Genomic DNA, 14,876 nt, shown 5'->3' on the forward strand with positions numbered 1-14,876 from the left:
TGACGCATGACTGCACTGCGACCTACAGCGACAACCGCATAGTGAAGTTTGCTGACGACACGACTCTGGTGGGTCTCATCACGAATGGCGACGAGACTCGGTACAGGTCGGAAGTTGACCTTCTGACCACGTGGTGCAGGGACAACAACCTCCTGCTGAACGTCAAGAAGACCAAGGAAATCATTGTTGACTTCCGGAAGGGTCACACAACACACCTGCCGCTGATCATTGACGGTGCTGTGGTGGAGAGGGTGAGCTGCACCAAGTTCCTGGGGGTGCACATCAGTGAGGACCTCTCCTGGTCCGCAAACACCTCGTCACTGGCAAAGAAAGCTCAGCGCCACCTGTACTTCCTGCGGAAGCTCAGGCGCGCATGTGCTCCTCAGGCAGTCCTGTCTACATTCTACCGTGGGACCATTGAGAGCGTCCTCACCAGTTGCATCGCTGTGTGGGGTGGTAACTGCACTGAACAGAACTTGAAGGCACTGCAGCGCATAGTGAATACGGCTGGTAAGATTATTGGTGCTTCGCTCCCCTCCCTGAAAGACATTTACACCTCCCATCTCACCCGCAAGGCAACCTCGATTGCCAGAGATGTGAGTCACCCGGCTCACTCTTTGTTTGACCTTCTGCCCTCTGGGAAGAGGTACAGGAGCCTGCGCTCCCGCACCACCAGACTCGCCAACAGCTTCTTTCTCCAGGCTGTTAGGGCCCTGAACTCGCTACCCCCTTCTGCGTAGCGTGCGGCACTGTTGCGCTATTTTCGGGAATGTCTGCTGTACGCGCACTTGCTCCTTTTTTTTTCTGCTCCCCTTATTTATTTATTCATTGTTGTGTTATTTATTCATTATTTATTCAGCACACTTTTGTTATACTTGTTTACTTGTTTGTCTGTTGTGAGCCATGTCTTGTCACCGTGGGATAGGGGGGAACGAAATTTCGGTTTCTTTGTGTGTCTTTGGCATGTGGGGAAATTGACAATATAGCTGACTTTGACTTTGACTTTGAAAGACTGCGTGGGGCGAGCTAAGGTAGGGTTGGGTAAGTAGCAGGAGAAAGAAAAAAATACGACAGATAATTATAAAGCGGGGTATGCAAGAGAGGGGGAAGTAAATCATACACCCGCCATGCATTCTTCTCCCAGCATTGATGAAAGACACCACACGCTCTATACCGCAACTGGATTTGCATCTGTGTGTCTGTGTGTGTTAGATTCTTCATCGAGACGGAAGAGTTGAGTGCCTGCAACAGGTGTTGCCAGCACATTTTTGTTCCAAGAATGTATACATTTTGATAAAATAAGCTGTTTATATTCAATCGACATGTTTTGTATTACTTTAAGATTATTTTTGAGATTAGAAAATGAGTGACACTCCCTTTTACATTGCTAGTTTCCTTTCAAGGCAAGTCCATTTTAAAAAATCTTTTACTTTCTAAATGAAATGTAAATTTGCTTTCTCGCCCAGCTACTGTGCCTTTGGTGACAAAGAAACAAATGTGCTTAATAACAGCTCCGTGATGCAGTTAAAAAAAAAAAAAAAAAGGTCTTCTCGTCACTCGCCTGAAGCATAATCACCATCTTTAAAGATCGCCTCTCGCTTCATTTCCCGCGTCTGTGCCCACCTCTCCGCCACTGTGTGTGCGCAGAGGCCATCATTACAGTGTTGGGTCTAAACCCATCTGTCTGGCCTCTCAATAAGAGCCTCTTTTTTTTTAAGGTCAGCTTGAATAAAGCAGCGAGCGGCCAAAGTGTACCCGCCCTGCATTTTTTTTTCTCTCGAGGCCTCCTCCCCCTCTCCATTTCATCAAGCGCCAGACGGGACACATACAGAACTTTCCCTACATGTTTGGAAATTGTCTTTTTTTTTTGTGGGTGCAGTGAAAAGTCCAGCACGTCCACTTAACTTCTAGTCCGCTTCACTCTTCTGTGTGTGCACGTGTACATGCTAAACCGGGGTAGTAAGTCTGGACATGCTGGAAGCAGCGCTGAAATTCTTGTGCGACGCTATTCATGCGGGCACGCAACAAGAAGTGTTAACCTGATTTGGTAACCTTAATCTGGCAAGGTAGCGCCTCTTCTAATAATCGACACTCAAATCAAGATAAGGAAGTGTCACGGCGCTGTGTTTTCACTGACAGCCAAATATTTGCTTAGCAATGTTTTAAATGACAACCACACCTGATAACAGATACACCATCGACCTTTATACAGGGTCTGGCAAAATTATCGGACACATTTGTAGGTTTAATAAAATGCAAATACATGAAAGAAACAAACAAGTTTTTATTTTTATTTTCAAAAAGTAGGTACATACAGGACTGTCTCGGAAAATTTGAATATTGTGATAAAGTTATTTATTTTCTGTAATGCAATTAAAAAAACAAATATGTCATACACCACGGTCACGACCATGACTTGCTGCTGCTATACTTTGGATTCTCTGTTCTCTACAATTTTGTTTTTGTGCCTGCAGTCACGTTACCAATCTACGGCAAGCCAAGGAGGTTACAATACAGTGCAAAAAGGCGAAGTGAACCCAGTGCGCTTTGTGTTCACAATGCACAGATTAGGTGAACCGTACCGTTGACTTTTTAGCGAACCGTACTGAGACCACCTCCTGAGGTGGTCTCAGTACGGTTCGTTTTAAAGGGGTCTGAGTACGGTTGGCGCGTTCACATCTGCGCAAAAAATGCTGAGTCATCGATCTGCGTTCGCTTCGAGGGCTGAAAGGGACCAAGTGTGAAAACACCCTAAATCACAAGTATAGGGAAGACTGCTGATCTGACTGCTGTCCAGAGGACCATTATTGACACCCTCCGTCAGGAGGGTAAGACACAAAAAGAAATTTCTCAAAGAGCAAGCTGTTCACAGAGGGCAGTTTCAAAGCACATGTGGCAGGTAACGCTGCACAACCAAGAGAGATGACCGCAGCCTTAACAGCATTGTGAAGAAGAGTTGCTTCCAGAATTTGGGGGAGCTTCAAAGACAGTGGACTGAAGCTGGAGTCCAGGTATCAAAAGCCACTGTTCACAGACGTGTCCGGGAAATGGGGTACAATAACCGTATTCCCATGGTCAAGCCACTTCTGAACTCGAGACAACGGAAGAAACGTCTGAATAGGGCTATGGAAAAGAAGCACTGGACAGTTGCAGAGTGGTCCAAAGTCCTCTTTTCAGACGAAAGCAAGTTTTGTATTTCATTTGGAAGTCAAGGCGCCAGAGTCTGGAGAAAGGCTGGAGAGGAGCAAAATCCAAGTTGCTTGAAATCCAGTGTGAAGTTCCCACAGTCAGCGATGGTTTGGGGAGCCATGTCAGCTGCTGGTGTTGGTCCACTGTGTTTCATCAAGTTCAGAGTAAATGCAGATGTGTACCAAGAGATTTTAGAGCAGAAAAGCTGAAAAGCTCTATGGAGATCATGATTTCATTTTCCAGCATGATCTGGCACCTGCCCACAGTGCCAAAACCACCAGTAAATGGCGTACTGACCATGGCATTACTGTCCTCGATTGGCCTGTCAATTCCCCTGACCTGAACCCCATAGAGAATTTGTGAGGTATTCTGAGGGATTAATAAAGTTGAGTCTAAGTCTAAGTCTAAGTCTAAGAAGAAGCTGAAAGACACCAGACCCAACAATGCAAATGAGCTAAAGGCCGCTATTGAAGCATCCTGGGCATCCATAACACCTCAGCAATGCCACAGGCTGATTGCCTCCATGCCACGCCGCATTGATGCAGTAATCCGTGCAAAAGGATTCCCAACCAAGTACTGAGTGCATTAATGGACATTTTCAAATGTTTGATTTTATTTTGCTGTTATAAATCTTTTTTTTAACTTGGTCTGAGGAAATATTATAATATTTTGAGATAGGATATTTTAGTTTTCTTAAGCTGTATGACATAATCAGCAATATTAAAATAATAAAAGGCTTGCAATATTTCAGTTGATTTGTAATGACATGTTTTTTTAATTGCATTACATAAAATAAAGAACTTTATCACAATATTCTAATTTTCTGAGACAGTCCTGTACAATGCCATTTTGTTTTGTTCCGTTCCATTTCATTTTCGAATAATGTTATTTTGGTCTTACCGCTGCCACATTTTCTGGAGTTGTGGCGCAGCGAGGTCGGTGGGTTGATTTTTGTTTCAATGCTGATCCACTGGCTCTGAAGTTGGTAACCCATAACAAGATCGTGTTTCAAGCCAGTATGGGATTATGTCTACCAAGTCTGAAGTGCAAACGGAACGGAACACTTGTTGTGTTGCAGTCACAGGTTCGTTCTTGATAATCGTTTCCACAATGAAAGCGCGATGCTCACCGGTCCAATTCATGTTAGCAACTGAAAGGAAACAAAATAACATAACTCAAAAACGAAACGAAACAAAACGGCATTATATTGAAAATAAAAAAAACTTTTATGTTTCTTTAATTTATTTGCATTTTATTAAACCTACAAATGTTAGATCATTATGCCGGACCCTGTATTTATCATTGCCCAAACACGCCGCAAGTTGAACAAGATCAGGCACCTGACACGACTGATTTGCACTTGACTGTACCTTACGAAGATCATCTTTGTCAACAATGTTTAGTGACAGGCAAAAAAATGAAGCCCTCTTCCACTAGAGGGCAGCAGAAACAATTAACCTGTATCCACTTGTTGCAAAATAGCTTGGGATGCGTCAAGAGGTCTAGATCAGGCATGTCCAAAGTCCGGCCCGCGGGCCAAATCCGGCCCCCGGTCAGATTTCATACGGCTCACAGCTTCGGTCTTATAACATATTATTTATGGCCCGCCTGCACTGTCAAACTGAATAATAAAATCATGAAACTTGAAACTGTAATTCCTCCTATTACCAAAGGGTGGCAGCACCACCCATCTCTGCACATTTCTGGGATGGCACTGCAAAGAAAACGAGGAAAGTTGACATTGAGGGCCGTCGCTTTCAAGAGAAATGGGAATTATGATACTTCTTCACTGAAACTCAAGGCAATTGTGTTCATTTGTAATTTGTAAAAAATTTGTCTTGTTTAAGGATTTCAACCTAGAGACACTATCAGACTAAACATGCTAACCTATACGACAAGCTAACAGGGAGTGACCACACTGATAAAGTGAAGCAGCTTCAAGCGGAAGTGGCATCTCAACAGCAATTCTTCACGCAGGGCTGTGAGTCAAAAGAGTAACTGACAAGAGCAAAATTCACTTGTTTTAAGTTTTAATAATAACAGACAACTTTGGATTACTTATAACTCCCGTTTAAAATGTTCATGAGGCAAAAATAATTTTAAACTCATGTAAATTTAAGATATTTCATACAGTTTGTTCAATGTTATCTGACTCTTCAAATATGAATGAAAGGCAGAATTTGTGTTTTTAGAGTTGTGCACATCTGTCTGAGTGGCTTATATTTGGTTATTTTGTCATTAAAAAAAAAAAGACAATTGGGACAATGAAATTTGTTTTAAAACAGTGTGTATTTGCATGAAATTTTTGTAGTTAAAAAATGTCCTGAAAAAACTATTGGCCCCCGGGGCCTTTCACTTTATCAAATCTGGTCCTCCTTGCAAAGAGTTTGGACACCCCTGGTCTAGATAGTCAATTAAAGAATAAACTGAGATCAGAAGTCACTGTAAGCAGATTCCTGAGTTATTGTTTTTTTTACTATGTAAATGAAAATATGTCAATAAGAGTTGGGAAACACTGTTGGAGGCTTTTCTTATTAGGTAATGAATACGTCACACTGCAGTTTTGACTGATATTTATTAGTAATGTCTTTTGGAATTCTTTGTTTTATTGGAACCACTCGTTCTAATGCAGTGCAGTCGCACAACCACGACAACAACGCTTCTCTAAAGGTGTCAATCAGCTCCGAGCCTCATGCCAAGTGCTCCTTTCATCAACAACGAATGTTGCACACCGACCACATGGCTTGACAAGCAACAAATATTTGCTTGCTTTGATGCATCACAACATGAAAGACAAATAGCTAACGTCTCGTTGGCGTGTTGTGTTGTTAAAAAGTTCGTTTAGCCATAGGGTTAGCAACAACAGTTTAGCAACGTATGCTAAAAAAAATTGGGTTAGTCGTGATGGTGGTAAAGTGGGTAATAAAAGCCCGACAATTATGCACGTCTCCCGGGGCGTCTGTTTCCACTCGGCCACGCGCTTTTATTCAACAAGCCAGCCGGCCGTGCGCTCTCCTAAGCCCGAAAAAGGGACCGGAGCTGCTATCTGCTGGTTAGCTTCCGGATGCTAACGTGTTGCGCTAGCCCTTCGACATGAAATCACAGCCGTTTTCAACTCACCCTTGGCGCCCTATTCACTTGCTCCGCAGTAGTAGAACTGAAAGCTATTGCTGGCTCATAACTCGCCGTCATTCACAGCTCCTCCGCTCGAGCATGCTCTCGCAGCCACTGGGAGGCAGCCGGCCGGCGGGCGGGCGGGGCTGGGCGGTGTTAGGGTGGCGACGACGGTGAGGTGGTTGCTGACAGATAGGCGAGACTGGCGGTTGACCGGAGTGGGTTACGGTTGCTGATGCTACTGCTGTCCGCTTCACTGTTGTTGCTGCGAGGAAGAGAGCAAGGGCGCATGCGCGGGTGGCGTTGTCTTATTGGTTACGCTCAGTTACTGTAAATACTTGTATAGGTGGCGGGCCGAAGCTCGCTAGAGGCTTTCTTTTGTGAAATGATTGATCTGGTTAAAGGGAGGATGTGATATTTTAATATGACCTACATTGATTTTTATTAACACATTTCTGATTGTTGGTAGCTGTTTTTCGGTCATCGTTTTATGAAAATCAATGTTTAATTTCGAAACGCAACAGGCACTGCTGCAAAGGGGTCCTTGTTGCAGAACCAATCAAAACTCATAAGGTGTCTCCCAATGGCATTCCTCCAACTCAGGAACAAGGAAGTAAATATTGCCTCCGCTCGATTGACAACAATGGACTTTGATCCCACTTGGTAAGTTCTTATTTAATATAAATTCATATTGAAAATGGCTAAGGATAGCCCCGGGGCTAAGAACGTGCAGTGTGAAAAGCCCTAAAATGTGATCGGATGTTAGGAGTCATCAGCAGTTTATATGGAGTCCATTTTGGCTTCAGAGATCACACATCACTAATTTTCGTTACAGATAGTAGCTGCAATAACTCCTGGTTTTGCCTTACAGTCTTTCTCAGATAGTAATCTAACATAAACGTTAGTCAAACAACCCTAACCCAATGCTAATAATAGTTGTTTCACATTCTTGTTGGGTGTTACGCTAGCATGTTGTGGGTAGTGGAATACCATTAAACAAGACCAAAGAGAGGAGGATCATAGTGGTAGAGAACATTTATATTTGTAACACAATAACATTACCATTTATTATTAACAATGTTCGGACATTCCAAACACACACACGTATGTCTGTACAAGGTAGGTCGTTTGATTTGCACATGCATCTCCCGTTCATACATTGTGTTGTTTTGCAGGAGCAGTACACAAGTTTCAGGATTCCGACTGGGGCTGGAGGAAGTGACATCCAGTCAATCTCAAAGAAGTCTCCTTTTATCCTTTTATTTGTATTTTATAGTGGACTACATCATACGGTGTCAAATCCTCAACAAAGACAAAGTCATGTTTTGACAGCTTCTGGAATTTGAGAAGAGGATAGGCGGTTTGGAGTCTCACTTTCAAGGAAGCAGATTTTTAAGAGGAAATGTCAATGCCTTCGGTGTCAAGTACAGATTTCCTAAACAGGGCTGTTAACTTTGAGAGCTTAAGCAACTTCCGTTCCTTTAAAAACCTCTCCTCCACCACCGTTTCACAAAAGTGCTTGTATCCTTTTTGATACAGTGTGTACCCTGTGCTCTTGTCTTGGTCATTTCTCTTGTGCAGAAAACGTGTGTAGTCTCTGTAGCATCTAAAATGGTACTTTGCTTCTGCAGCAACCAGATCTACCCCACGTATGTGGATGAGCAGGTTCTCATCTTTGCGGGCCTCTGCTGCATCACACAGCCTACTAGCTGTCAATGTTTCACAAGATGTGAGCCTCTCATCTTTGACCTTCTTCCAGTATTTATCTCGTCTGCATATTATGCATAAGACTGGAAGGAGATGGGATTTTTTTTGTTGGTGGTAGTGGTCGTTGCTGAGCGGAGGAGTCTACTCTTTGGTAGTCCTGTATCATGCTCAGTTACGTGTGCCTCTGCGTCTTCTACATTTGAAAGGGGAAAAAAATGGTGTTTGGGGGGGGGGGGTAGATAGAGATAATGTGATGACTAACTTTGTATTGTAGTAGCAATGCTCCAAAATGTATTGTTTGTCTGTTTCCCCAGATGCTCATCCTTGGACAACACTACAGATATCTTCTAGGCCTAATCTAATCTAAAATAGCCTGAGGGGTTCGTAATCTTGCAAGATCAAAGATTGAGCTGGACACCCCTGCACTGTAGTTACACATCACAAAATCAACATTCTGTTGATTCCTGTCTATTCCAGGCTAGATATGACCATGACTCATACATGCTGTGCCCATGTTACAGGATTAAGATGCTGTGTCCATGTTACAAGACTAATACACATCTCTCACACCCATATTGATAGCTTTCTCCTGAAAAGAAAAACCAGGGCAAATTTTACGCCCAGTCCAGTAAAATAAAATACAGTAATCATGTGTCAAATTTTTGAAATAAAGTGCATTTGGTACGAACCTTTTGCTGTCACTGTCATTTTTTTCTTCCTCTTGCGGGCAGGCTCTATATTCCGTACATTTGCGAATTGCACGTAGCATTCCCTGTGGTAACCTGCATTAGCTTGAGCATCCGGAATCGGGCTGTTAACTTTTAAATTGAATGTTTTAATTGCAAATTGTGCTATTGCACTCTCTGGGCCGTCCAAATTAGCCCACTGCAAAGAACAAGTAATACATTTCTCCCAGTTTATCCGTGAAAAAGGAATTATTTTAGTGGGCTCTTTACAGGATTTGCACACATGCATGCAGCACTCCATCGTTCTCACTGTAAATACCTAAATAAATATGCCACCTAGTAACGTCACAAGCACTACCGTTCATATCACGTTAACGTTAGCCATCTACCGTAATTTCCGGTGTATAAGCCGCACCAGCTAAAATTCGGGAATTTTTAAAAAAAATTCTTACATAAGCCGCACGTGCACACACGTTTTTTTACAACGAAAGACAGTACACGGAAAAAGTTTTAATAACATACTTTAACATGTCTTTCTAAACGTTCTAAACTCGCATGCACACTTCCGTGTTGCTGCGGTACTACTGCTACGCAGCAGTAGTACCGCAGCAACACGGAAGTGTGCACGCGAGTTATTAACAAAGAAATTCTGGACACAGAAAGCTTTTTTAAAGTTTTAATAACATACCTTAACATTTCTTTCCAAACACTGCCTGTGACGCGGCAGTAATACCGCAGCAACACGAAAGTAACACAGCACTAATAGGGTTTGATTAAATAAAACATACCGGTAAAAGTCACTGAGGCGCGGCGGTAGCACAGCACTAACAGGGCTGGTTAAAGTAAACGTAAAAAAAAAGAGCTTCATCGTCTTCATCTTCCTCCTGTGCAGTGAAACCATCGAAGTCTTCCTCCTCAATTTCTGATTGGAATAGCGTTAGATATCCTTCGCCACACACTTTCTCAGTATCTCTTTCGTCGTCGTTTTCATCCATTTCTTCTAGCATTTTCCTGTTCATGCTAATCTTATTCATGCACGAAGCGCTAAATTACATTAAACTAGCGAGCGACACGTGTCGCTCCAGAGTAGACGGGACCACGAAATAAAGAAAAGGGTGCCGCAACACAATGTCATCAACATCGACTGCCTTTAGCTTAAAAGCGGCATCATATGCATTTCTTTTGTCCCCCATAATGACGGTTCGTGTATAAAAGCTTCCTTTCAGTAATGTCCGCCTTGATCGCGTTCTACGTGATGCGCGAAATGTTGTAAACACAAACTAGCACGTCTTCTTCGGCGCATTATTTCTTCTTCGCCTGTCTCGCTCTTGCTTCCTGTTAGAGCGCCCCCCTGGAGGCCGGAAAAATCCATAAGTACGCCGCGCCGCCATTTAAGCCTCAGGGTTCAAAGTAACCTTCTGAATAAAATACATTAAAAGTTCACATTCATTACAACTTGTTTTTGGTGAGCAAAATGTCAGAAAATTTGAATTTAAATGCTGATTGATTGGGTTTTAATACAATGCAGATGGTCCAAACAGCGCCACTGCTTTGTGTAATCTCTGAGTCACATGGCAGAGTAAGAGAAAGGGTTTAGAGCACAGGTGTCAAACTCAAGGCCCGGGGGCCAGATACGGCCCGCCACATCATTCTATGTGGCCCGCGAAGACAAATTGTGCATCAAATTCGTGTGTCATTACTGGAATTGCAAATTGTCTTCACTTTTAATAATATCTTTGTTTTTAAATATTTGACCGGTTTTTACTTGTCTGATTTGAAAACGAGTTATTTGTCAGTTTGTTTTGTAGCTTTTACTGTATATAATAGTGTTAAGAGTAAAAGTGATCAAGTCATCACCAAAATCACGAAAAAAATATTATATAAGCCACCGCAGGGTTAAACATTTTGGAAAAAAGTCGCGGCTTATACACCGCAAATTACGGTAGGTTAATTGCAAGCAAGCTAACTATCTCAGTAGAATTTAATAAAAACACTACACAAGTTGGATCATAGTCTTGAAAGTTTTATTAGAATTGTATTTACTGTCTTCCAATGACAGTATGCAGTTCCGTCTTATTTACATTTGGGGGGGGGGGGGGGGGGTGTCCTTAATCCCCGTAGGCCAGGGGTGGGCAATTAATTTTTACAAGGGGCCACATGAAAAACCTGAGTTATGTCAGAGGGCCACACCAACAATAACTTAAACCTGCTCAACTTTATTCCATTGTAATATGCACTATATTTTAAATGGCTGGCACTGGTAATTAGAAGAATACAATTATTCTGTTTATATTTATATTAGGCTATGTGAAATTGTGGTGTATAGGTCAAATAAAAAAATCATTAATCAGTACAATTTATTCTTAACTTCAACTTTTCCTCAAACTGTGAATTACAACACATTTATAGAAACATATCAATGTGACCTCAACCCGCCTTGTTACGGTACGTTGGGAGAGTGACACATTCTCAAATGCGCTCTTTTTCTCCGGGCATATAAGTGCAACAGAGTCCAATAAGCACTCCTTAATAAACTCTCCGTCAGTAAACGGCTTACGTTTTCTGGAAATTTTGCAGGAAATGACAAAACTTGTCCTGACCGCTGCATCTCTGTGGGTGTGAAGTTTGATAAAAAGTCCTTGTTGGGCTTGCAGTTTTGCTAGCAATGCATCAGGCTCTTTATTAGACAGATTTCTGTATTTTCCTCATGCTTGGTCGTGTAGTGGCGACTCACAATATATTCTTTAAACACAGCGACCTGTGTGCCACAAACCAGACACACGGCTTTACCTTTCAGTTCTGTAAAGAAATACTTGGCAGTCCATGTCTTGTTGAAAACACGGCGCTTCTTGTCAACTTTTCTTTTCTTCGCGTCAGCACACATTTTGAGGGCAGCATTACTTCGCGCTGTTCACCTACACGCACAGCTCACATGCACGCACGCTACACGGAAGTGCGACGCCTTTCAAAATAAAAGCAGCACAGTTGTATTGCATGTACGACACTGATTTTTTAAATTTATTAAGATGCAATCAAATGTAATTTACGATTGCGGGCCGGACAGAGACGCACAAAGGGCCGGATATGGCCCGCGGGCCGTATTTTGCCCGGGTCTGCCGTAGGCGAATTGTCATTGGTTTATCAGCTACAGGTGTCCATCGATTTGAATGCAAAAACATTTCATTAAAATGTAAGATTGTGAAAAAGGATGACCAAAAATTAGCTGCCAACATTATTTTTTTTTTACTTAATATAATATCTAGATATCACACACAAAGAATTGTGTACTCCCTCGATGCAGATCGATCAAGTTCACTTAAATCGCCTTCGGCCCGCTGTCTAGATTAGACCTCCACATACTGGCGGTTCGGCACCTATTCGAAGATTAAAATAAATAATAATAAAAAAAAAATAACTCCGCCAAGTAACGGTGATTGAGAGCAGCTTCTCATTTTCAATGCCAATGTGGTAGCAGACAGCAAAGTAAAACAAAGCAAAATAGACGCTACTAAATTGTTGTACTATGTTCATCTTGTTTTCAATTGTCAATTATTTTACTGATTCTTTTATCACAAACAAATTATTTAGGTTTCATTACCTGATACCTGACATGTTTCGCGGAAGTGATAGCCGAAACATGTCAGGTAATGAAACCTACATAATTTGTTTGTGATAAAAGAACCAGTAAAATAATAGAAACTACTAAAAATATGTAGATCTCCTTTTCCTTTCGTCTTTTCCCCTCAGGGGTCACCACAGCGAACCATCTGTTTCCATGGTTTGGAAATAACAGACTGGGTTCGCGGCATGAGAAATTTTGGCAAATTTCTACGCCGGAAGCCCTTGCTGACGCGACCCTCTGCATTTACCCGGGCTTGGGACCGGCACAGGAAAGGCACTGGCTTATGGCTGCATTACTAAAAACATATAATCTGTACATTTTCATATAATTGCATAGCTATATAATCACATGAGAGCTCACAGTGATTAATAGGTTCATAATAACAAGTGCAAGTAAAATCGGATGAATAAGTTAAATTATTTGCTCCAGAGTGTTACTAAAATATGACAAGCACTACTGCAAACAATTCAACACATTTTAGAAGCGTTCACATTTGCAAATACGTGTTTTCCTTTATCGTATTATTTACACGATAGGCTTGATTTCAGTAACCCAAAACATTTTCACAATTTTTGGATGCCAGTTATGCACAATAGGGAGCAGTATAACACGGCTGCTTCTCCCTGCACTGTGAGAATGTAATAAATGGGGAAAATGCACTTCCCATTTGATGATTTTCCATCACTAACCTCAGGTGTCTTTCCTTTTGCTTGTTTTTTCTTAACCTTATTAATCTTCTTTAGGGCCGTGGGCTTGGCCTCGCACCATTCGCCTGTCCTTTAACACGCCTGGGGGGGGGGGGGGGGGTTAGGTTAGTTGAGATCTTATCGTTGAGAGGGTCTCTGTTATTTGGCAGCTCGCGTTTCCCATATGGTGTTAATTGGCACAAAATGTGGCCCGGCATCCGCCCCCGCGCGTCGCGCAGACTGCAGGCTCGTTAAAGGGGACCAAATGGAGCTTGGCGCTAGAATGGTGTCAAGATGACCCGTGGCTGTGCAGAGTCACCTTATACTCAGGTGTGACATTACAGCATGAGAAAGGCATGCTGGGAAAGCTCGCAGAGGGGTGGGGAACGCAGATGAGGAAGTTCAGCAGGTGAAAAACGATATCCTGCAGTACTCTGGACTTGAATCGTAAATAAAGGTACACCGTGTGTGGGTAACTCCCAAATAGACGGCTGTCCCAGCTGCAGTTAAGTAGTAAAGGAACGGCCACCCCAGCCAGCCACTTTTCAAGTATGCTTGCATTTGGAGGCGTGTGCAGTCGGGATTTGGACTTCCAGCCCGTACTTGCACATATACTGGTTGAGCGGGTGACTCAGCCGAGGCAAGATGGCAGGAGGGAGGGCCGAGGAATGGGGGGGGGGGGGGGGGGGGGGGGGGGAAGGTGTGGCGAGATGCCTCTGGCGCATTCCTCTAAGCAGTCGCGCCCTTTGTGTATGTACCTGTTTGACATTGGGAGTGTCTTTTTCGCCCTCCTCTGTCACTCCCACCTCAAGTTTTCATGCAGTCGCGCTAAAGACGTGTGTGTGTGTGTGTGTGTGTGTGTGTGTATGGGGTGGGGGGGGGGTTCACACTTTAGAGTTGCAGCGCAAACGGGCATGATGAGGGTTCGCAAGTGAATACATAGATCCAAACAGGCACCCTCAGAAAATAGTGTGTGTGTGCGAGCTGCTATTAGGGTACGTGTAAAACAAGGTGTGTTCATGACTTAGGCCATATAAAGGAAGCTAAAGTTCGGAAAGCACCTACCCGATTGTGCACTCATGCGTTGACTTGCGTCATTGTTCACTTTATCAGTCGAGATAAGGAGAGAGGGGCAAAACAAATTAGAATTTCTTTTCAAAATATATGTAATTTAAATAGGGATTTCATGCAACTATTCAGGTGGAAAAACGGGCGGCTCGGTGGCGCACTGGGTAGCACGTCCGCCTCACAGTTAGGAGGGTGCGGGTTCGATTCCACCTCCGGCCCTCCCTGTGCGGAGTTCGCATGGGTTTTCTCCGGGCACTCCGGTTTCCTCCCACATCCCAAAAATTGGTAGGCCGATTGATCTCTCCAAATTGTCCCTAGGTGTGAGTGCGAGTGCGAATGGTTGTTTGTCTCTGTGTGCCCTGCGATTGGCTAGCAACCGGTTCAGGGTGTCCCCCGCCTACTGCCCGATGACGGCTGGGATCGGGTCCAGGACGCCCGCGACCCCCGTGGGGACTAAGCGGTTCAGAAAATGGATGGATGGATGGATATTCAGGTGGAAAAACACTTGTACAAATATCCAGAATGAAAGTATATCACACGGTTTAATTCAGATGTATTGTTCAAAGCTCAACATTGATGAAAAATATTCTAGAGTGGGGACAAAACTAAGGTGGGCCCGCTCTGAGTGAACAGACCATCATTCAAATCACCCCAGCAGTGATTGGATCAGTAAAATGAGTCACTTCGGTTGTCCTGTGATGCATTCATCACTCACTTATTAACAAGTAAGAAGAAGGGAGTCACTCAGCAGCCAAGTAAGTGAGTATTTGGGGATTATCAAATACAAAACAGCCATAAAAAGCC

The sequence above is a fragment of the Syngnathus scovelli genome, chromosome 19 (genome assembly GCF_024217435.2).
Source record: "Syngnathus scovelli strain Florida chromosome 19, RoL_Ssco_1.2, whole genome shotgun sequence".
Taxonomy (NCBI): Eukaryota; Metazoa; Chordata; class Actinopteri; order Syngnathiformes; family Syngnathidae; genus Syngnathus; species Syngnathus scovelli.